Here is an 8178-nt window from a genome sequence, read left to right on the forward strand (position 1 = left end):
TCTATATACGCAGCATAGGTGTGCTGCGGCCACTATACAGGCCCCTATAATACGAGATATTGCTTAAATTAAGACTAAACAAAATGCGCGAACTGCCACTAAAGCACATATAAGGCGTGGGAGAGAGAAGACTGCATTGAATATAGGAGACGGAAGGCAAGGGCTTAACAGCTGCGGGAATAACTGCACGCTAGGTTATATAAATGGAAACAATAGGCAATAAGCTAGGGGGACGTAGGCGCCTTCCTAGCGTTTCCTACCTTTAATACTAGAGGGCTAGGCTAGCCATCCCAAGCCTTAACGGGCCAGAAGCGACGCTATACAACATCACTAGACCGATTAGGGATATAAGGGTCACAGGGGATATAAGGGAGAGGACGCCTTATAGGAAGACCCCTATGGATAGTGACAGTAGGCTTAAGACTAGGACAATTAAGAATTAGACTTAATGCGGCAAATATAACATTCGCAGCCGACCTATAAAGGGTATATAGCTAACTAGTAAGAACAGGGGAAGAACTAGTAATAATAATAGATTTAGATATAGAAGCGCTAACAGGAACATAAGATACGGGAATAGAAAGCTCTATATAAAATAAGTAGTAACTAGGGTATAGATATAAGAGACAGAAGCTCCAAATATCCTAGAGAAAGTGGAAATAGAAGAAGTGAGGAATAAAGGAGAGTTAAAGGACCCTCACTGGGGGTCCGCCACCTATCTATTATATAGTATAACTGCGGTAATACAAACCACCGCCTTGTAAGGCCCTTACTAGACAGTCTAGACCCAAAGAAATACTATATCCTTACTATACAAGAACCGTATTATAATACCCTTATATAATTGATATACTGCCCCTAAGAATTCTAGCTTCTATACGAACCAAAAGCAGCTATATGCGTGTGCTTTATGATTAGTAAGGCTATTAGCCTGTTCTTATAGTTATAGCAGGCAGTTAATCTAAATATTATAGTTATAATAATCTAAATATATAGGGGACCGGTATAAATTATTAATATATATAACCCTAGGGTTAAAGGGGTCCTATAAACAGAGAATATTATATCAGTAATAAGCTTACTAGAAACCGAAGGTATAGAGTCTATCCTACTAGGAGATATAAACCTCTACTACCCGCGGTAAGGGGGTATCCATATTGCTGTAGATTAATAGTTAAAGTGCCTACTAAGAGCTATAGATATCTGGGGCCTTAAGCTAGCTACCCCCCTAGGAGCAATTATATAGCAATAAGGCACCGCTAGAAGTATAATTGACCTCATATTTATAGACGAAGGCCTATACTAGAGACTCGAAAGGTACAACCCCAAAAAAGAATAGGCACTTACCCTAGACCATATCCCTATCTAAATACAGCTAGACCTAGATACTAAAGCGCAACTAAATAGAAAAAGATACGCAATAAGGAAGCTTAAGATAAACAGTTTCCTTAATGCAGTTAAATAATAACTCTAAAACCTAGAAGAAATCCACCTAATACCAAACGAGCGAGGCTTATTGGCCACCCCTGAGGAAATCGACCGAAGACTAGAAAGGATCTAGGCAGCGATTAAAAATAGGCTGAAAGAGCACTGCCCGATCTTAAAACTGGGCCCCTATACGCGACACGTATGGTCTATATAATGCGCAGTTCTGGTTGCTAGCTAATAATAAGTAAGAAGGAAATATATAAGCAGCCACGACCCTAAAGACGAGAGACGATATAAAGACACAAGAAACTAGCTAAAGAATACCCTAAAAAAAGAAGTAAGGAATAACTAGAGACGGTTTATAAACGAGTATACTTCTAACCTAAGCCTCCCCTATAATAAGGGCCTTTAGGCTATAGTAAAATAGGTAAAGAAAAAGGTAGGGCGCCTAGTAGAAGACCTATACCTACTACCCCTATAAAGAGCAGGAGAATTACAGGCTATAAACGACAATAATAAGAAGGCAAAGATCCTTATAGAAAGGTTCTTCCCCTAACCGGCTCCAGTAGACCTTAGTGATATCACAGGCGAAACACCGGTGACTTGCCTATGGGTTAACAGCGACATAATAATAGAGGAAATGGCTAGAACCATTAGCCGCCTTTTAAATAATATAGCACTAGGACCAGATGGGATTCCAAATAAGGCCCTAAAAACCTATAGGCCACTTATAGCACCTTAGCTTGCAGATGTAGCTAGAGCATACTTTGCTATAGGCTACTACCCGCGACTCGGAAGATTTATAACGACGGTTATCCTATAAAAAGAAGGTAAAGTAGATTACTTAATCCCAGGAAGCTACCGCCCTATTGCCTTAGAAAACACCCTTAGTAAGATCTTAGAAAGGGTAATAGCGGAACGCATAGTAGATACGGTAGAGGAACACGCCCTACTACTATAAAGCTAAATAGGGGCAAGAAAGAACCGCTTAACACTATTAGCACTTACACTACTCGCTGCCACTATTAAATCTGTATGGGTGATGCGAAAGGACTTTATAGTATTAATGCTTAGCCTAGACATTAGTGGTGCCTACGACAATGTACCCTACGAGCGTCTCCTGTATATCCTTAGGGTAAAGGGCTTCCTAGAATAGATTATATAATTTGTCTAAGGGTTTATAGGCTAGAAAGAAACATTACTGGTCTTTAGCGGATACCAGAGCCCCCCTATTGTAGTTGCAATAGGAATACTATAAGGATTACCCCTCTCGCCTATACTCTTCCTTTTCTTTGTAAGCAACCTGCTTAACTCCTTTAAGAAAGGGGCGACCTAGGGGATAGGCTTTATTAACAACACAAACCTAATTATATACGGGCCAACAGCCGCAGAGAATTGCAGAACACTAGAGAAAGCCTATAATACTTATATAGAATAGGCAAAACGTTATAGAGTCCAATTCTTACTAGAGAAATACCAGCTAATCTATTTTATAAGAAAACGCAACCAATCTACAGATCTCTAGCATATAATTCGTATCTAAGGCTTTAGGGGTTAACTAGTTTAGGGCCTAAGGGTATTAGGAGTATAGGTAGATAGTAAGCTCCGGTGGAGCGTATATACGGCGCAAGCGGCCCGTAAAGGCCAAGTATAGTTTATCGCTTTATCTAGGATTATCAATTCTATATGGGGTCTATACTTCTAGAGGTCACGCCTACTATATACAGCAGTCGTCTGGCTAACCATGACATATAGATCTAGTATTTGGGCTATTGGAGAAACTGAGAAGGGCCCCCCTAAATTACTCCTTAAACCACTTTAAAAGGTCTAGATAGCCTGCCTTTGGAGTATTATAGGCGGGTATAAGCGAACGGCCACAGTACTGCTTAAGAAGGAATCTAATATTCCCCCCCTATAGTTATATATTAAAGCTGCTGTAATATAAAGGACGTAAAATAAACACAACTCTAATGTTACAAAGTATATTAAGACACGCCTAAGTAAACTATGGAGGGACCCTAGGGTGCCCTGTAGGAGAATAAACTAACAACCCTAAAGTAGGGAAGAGATATTAGAGAAACAGGTAAAGAAAGTAGAAGAAGAATGGTGCCGCTTTAGGGCCTAGGCCTATATAGAGGAGGAAGGGAGATATGTAAAAGGTCAGCAAAGACAGTAAGATAGAGAAAGGAGCTAAAGTAGAACATGTAAGAACGCCGGGAAACCATCTACCGTAATGTAATACTGGTTGGACTAACGCTGGAGAGGTAAATGGGAGTCGAAGGTATAGAGGCTGACTTAGGCAAGACGAACCCAAGCCATAGTATAGTTAACGCCATAGGGGGTAAATACCTAAGGGCTCTGAGAAGGCCTAACAAAGGTAGAAAACATAATAGCAATACTCTTAAGAACAGGAATAATAGGACTAAAAGATTGGCTTTACTGGGTGGGTGTCCCAGTAGGTAGCCCGAGATGTAAATATGGCTGGCCAAAACAGACACCAAAACACGTAATACTGCTATGCCCCCTACGCACCAATCGAGAAATAATACTCTTAGCAGCTGGCATAGAGAACTATAATATACTGCTCTCAACATAAAAAGGCCTTAAGGCGGTTACCTAGTAGCTTATTAGTTAAAATGTACTAAATCAGTTCCGGGTTGCAAGGGAAATGGTAATAAAAGGTAAGGGGGCGAGCAGCAGGTGCCCCCTAGTAACTCTATAGTAGTAGAGTAATAGTTTATGATACTAGCGCGTCCGTAGGCTTGTTACGGCAGCAGTGGTTCCCAAGGAGGTNAAACAGTAAGGTAGTAGAGCACCATAGGCGACTCGCAGGCGCTAAGCAGGCGAGTCCCAAAAGGCGGGGAGATGGATCACGGGGTTTTCTCATTTTTTTCTTAAATAGAGTTTTCTCCCCATATGTAAATAAGGAGTAGTCCGCGTGGGCCCAATAGGGATCCAAATCGGACGTTAAGCAATGAATTATTATTAATACCTAGTTATAGTAGAGGCGGCGCTTTTATCTTTACTTGCTGTGCCTGATAGCGGATAATAGAACCTTCGGCAATTGTATTAGTAAGCGATTGAATATCTACTGTAGGAGATTTAATAGTATGTTAAGTAGATATCCGTTCGCCAAACGTGATCTTAAACTTTGTATATAGTGGCCCTATATAATTAGTTATATAAATACTCTAGCGGAAGAGTAAGTTTAGGTTAAATGTTAAATTGCCACGAGTGTATATAAGCTGCTTTAGCTCCCTATTAAGTAGCTCGTTGTTAAGATCTATTAGGTAGTAACTATTTTATTCACTACGGATATTTACTAGACTATTTACTAGGATAGCTTATTAGAGCTTAGGGAAATAAGTATCTGTTAAAGTTAACTAAAAGAAATGTAATATCTCTGGTAGATAGTTTTTATTTTAACTACCTGCGAAATAAATATAAATATAGGGGAGTACGTAGCTAAGCAGGCTAATATCCGCAAGCTTAATGGTGTGCTTAAGGACCTTATACGTTTCTACCAGTTATAAAAAGCGGACGTGCGTTAGAAACTCTGTATTAGCAGGCTTAGAAAGTGTTTATAAGGATGTAGCACTGCTAGCCTATTTAAGGTGACCCTTTTGCTATAGTTCCGCAGGCTAACTAGTATAGTTAGCCGCCTAAGAGACTTCCTAACTAAAAACCGCTGTGTGGATATTCTTAACTACTGCTAATAGATGTTGCGGAGATAGGCTTTTAAGGTACCGCTTAATATCTATAGGCGACTTAGTGTTATAAGACTTCTTAATCTAAGTATAGAGTAACGCTATAATATAAGCGTTAAAGCTATAGAGAATTAGCTCCTCTATATAATAAAATAGCGCGCGCTTAGCTAGGATATTTCTTTAACCTAGGTGGTTTATATAGGTATACAGCGTAGAGTACTCTTAGGCTAATTGCTTGCCACTATAGTAATACTATATAACTATATACAGGTAGTTTAGCTTTAGATGCTAAAGAGCTAGAATAGGTAGAGCCTAACGCAGGCTATTATAGGCGGATATTAACTTAGTACATTCTCCCTAATATAACCAAATAAGCTTTATGGTCTTTTAATCACTATAGATTAGAAATAGTCGCTCCTTAAATACTTTATTAGTATATTATAGATTTATTTAATGGAGAAAAATGTTATCTAGTACCTTATAGGTTTTAGATATAGAAGCCTCTTTAGTTATAATAGGTCCTAGGTTAAACCTAGACGTCTATATAGCGGGTATTACATTAATAGAAGGCATACGTAGATGTTTAAACCGTAGGTTTTTGCTAAGTAATATATTAAGGCCTAAGTACGCCTTTATAATAGCTTTATAGATTAAAGCTGTTAAGATCTACTTCTGTATCTCGTCTTATAAATTACCTAGAGCCTCTATAATATCTAAGAACTTAATTAGAATATCTATACAAAGCATACTCTATTAAAGCCCACTATTAGGTATACTTATACTAAAGATAAGCTTGCTAGTTATACGCGAATAGAACGTCCTAGTATCCCTAAGTGTTTAATACTAAACTCGTTAGAGGTAGTTGAAGTTATTATAGATAATAATAGTATTAGAAGCTGCACCTATTAAGCGGATTTTTACCTATATATAGGTTAGTATATACCTATACCGCGGAGATTATAGGCTAAACCTTAATTCCTAGGCTATCCGCTCCTTCTGCCAGTTTAAAATAGTATAACTATTAATTAATCTAAGCCTATAGAGTATAGAAAGTATATAGCGCTTAACGCTATTAGCTTAGAGATATATCCCTAGCAGCCGTAGGATATAGTTTACGGAGTTTTATAAAAGGCTAAATGTAAGTGTAGAAGCTATTAAAACCGCACAGCCTTTATATAGAGAATATTTGCGTTAACCCTCTTAATATGCTGTAATTACATGCTCTAATATAGGTGCGTAAGTCTTTACGGCTTAATAGCACTGCCTAAGGTTAAGCTGCTTAATATCCGCATATTAGTTAAAGCTGCCAAATAGTAACTCTTTCTCCCTTAGCTCTTTAAGCTCTCCCTAGATAGTAAGAGTAATACTAGCACCTACTATGCCGCGCTTTTCCATCTCTTTAGTATAGATATTTAGGATATTAGCATCCTCTAGGAGTTTATTAAGGAGCTCCCTTACTCTTTTTTTCTTTAGTGCCTTATATAAACCTTTAGCCATTATAATCCATTTAAGCGCTAGGTCTCCTATAGACATCCGCTATAACCTAAGACGGTTAACAATTACCTAGACCTTCTTTGCAGCGGATATCTTTTTAGCAGATATTGCGGATATTGCGGGTATTTTATTAACTCTTGCTTCTTTATCCTCTTAGGGATCTATATAGTTTGGTAGTAGTAAGTAGGCTATTAAGGACCGCTATTAAGCTGCGGATAGTAATAGGGGAGACAATAGGGGAGATAATAGGGGAGATAATGGGGGTGGGATAAGACGGCTGATACCCTCGGGTACTATATCTACTATATCTCTTAATCCTCTAGCGGTATTAATTAATAGAGAGGGTAGTTTATTATCAAAAGCTTAAGAAGACTGGCTCCTGCTAGACAAAATAGAGGGGTTTCTTTAACGCCTTTTAGATGCGCCTATAGCTAGCAGTTAGTTTTAGAAAATCTATTAATTAGAGAGCTAATTAAGGCAATTCTAATGCAGGTATTAACAGGATAATAGACGTGGCGGTTGCTTATATTAATTTCGTTAAAGTTAATGGTTTACCTTATATAAATAGACCAGCTCGGCTTCCAAAAGCTTGCTAAAGTGGCTCAGACCAAGAAACAGATGGATCGATCGAATAGGTTAGCTTGCGGATATTCGATTATCCGCGCAGTGGATATTCATCTGTTTCTTGGTCTGAGCATGCTGAGTCAACGGGAGCCGGTAGTTGGTCGGGCGCAGGCCGTAGCTAGTCCCGTTATGGATGCGCTGTCTAAATCTTCTCAGGACAAACACTATAATCGTGTCGCGACGGCTTCCCTCTACCTACACGACCTACCTGAGAGCCTTTTGGGAGGCTCCAATTCCGCTTAACAGTACTTCAATAATTTTCACGCCGCCTTACAAGCTTTACTGGGTTTACTATGTCAAGGAATGCGTTCATACCTTGCGCGGCAATGGCAGACAGCTCTCTGACAGCTTAGTCTGCCTTGCAGCACGCTTTCTCCTAGTGACGGATTTCGGCAACCTACAGTATGACTTTCGAGAAGGAGACAACTAGACGGCGGGAGATGGCCCTCGAAAAACTTCACTCGCTCACGCCTGGTGTTCCGCCATCGCTGGAGCATTGAGGGGGTCAGGCTGGAGAAGACCGTCGGAAACTTGAACTGAATCCTGGACTTGGTCTTGTTCCAACCGGACACCTGGTGGGGACCTTCACATGGCAGAAGATGAAACAAAGGTCTACGTTTTGCACCACCCATTCTCTGAGCGCTAGATCTATAGGTAGATGTCCCAGGGCTCACTTTCGCTTCAGAAGTCTGCCCTGCTCGACATAGACCCAAGCCATGACCAGTAGCTAACATGGCCAGCTCAACCCTCCCAGCAGACTCACTGCTAAACCCCTTTGCGCCCACAATACGACACTGTTGCCACACGCAAGTGATCCTTCGAGCTCGGTGCACAATTAAATTTCGATTATTGTTTAATACACTGCGAACATCTCAAAACCGACGGTCGGCAATCGAGAAACTCACATTCTAGCAAGGCCAGCTTG

Source organism: Cenococcum geophilum, assembly GCF_001692895.1.
Source record: "Cenococcum geophilum 1.58 unplaced genomic scaffold K441scaffold_1, whole genome shotgun sequence".
Lineage (NCBI taxonomy): Eukaryota > Fungi > Ascomycota > Dothideomycetes > Gloniales > Gloniaceae > Cenococcum > Cenococcum geophilum.